Here is an 822-nt window from a genome sequence, read left to right on the forward strand (position 1 = left end):
TTATTATTATTATTATTAGGGGCCAAGCCCAGAGGGCTGTAGCCCCTATTGTATCTGTATGTTTTATTATTATTATTATTATTATTATTCTTCTTCTTCTTCTTCTTCTTCTTCTCGTCTAATGGGAGTCTATGGCAGCCCTATGAAGGGAAAAAGGGAAAATGATGAAATTTGGCACACTTGTAGAGATGACCATTATTAGTGATCTGACCAACTTTGGGGTCTCTAGGCCAAACTCTATAGCGCCACCACCAGCTCAAAAATTCAACATTCAAACATTAATAACTCTTGAACCACTAATTCTATTAAAATAAAACTTAGTACATCTGTTTTGTTCTCTTCATGGAGATTCCATTCCATATCTTACATTAAGACTCCTCCCATTACAGTAGCGGCCATTTTGAAAAGTACAGTATTCAGTCTAAGCACTACTCCTCCTTCCAAATTAGTCCAATTCTTCCTGAAATTTGGCTCAGATGTTCTTTGGACTGAGCCGCACAGAAATGACTCAACAGAATTTTTTGAACACTAGTGAAAAAAAAAGTTATGATGCTGTGAACTTACTGAGGTTGACCTCAAATGGGTTGAGATGCTGTATCTCGGCCAAACATTGATCAATCGATACCAAACTTGGTTCACTTCATCTACACCATAACTTGGGGGTCCATGCCAAATTTGGGAAACAGCGCCACCTATGGGTGTTGAGATACCAAAAATGCACTTTTTTGCTTATAACTTCTGAACAATTCATCAGAAAATTATGATCTTGATGTCTATGGTTTCTGTAGATCATTTCGAATCTGTGGATGTCAATTTTGTCAA

This window comes from Carassius auratus, chromosome 45 (genome assembly GCF_003368295.1).
Source record: "Carassius auratus strain Wakin chromosome 45, ASM336829v1, whole genome shotgun sequence".
NCBI classification, from domain to species: Eukaryota; Metazoa; Chordata; class Actinopteri; order Cypriniformes; family Cyprinidae; genus Carassius; species Carassius auratus.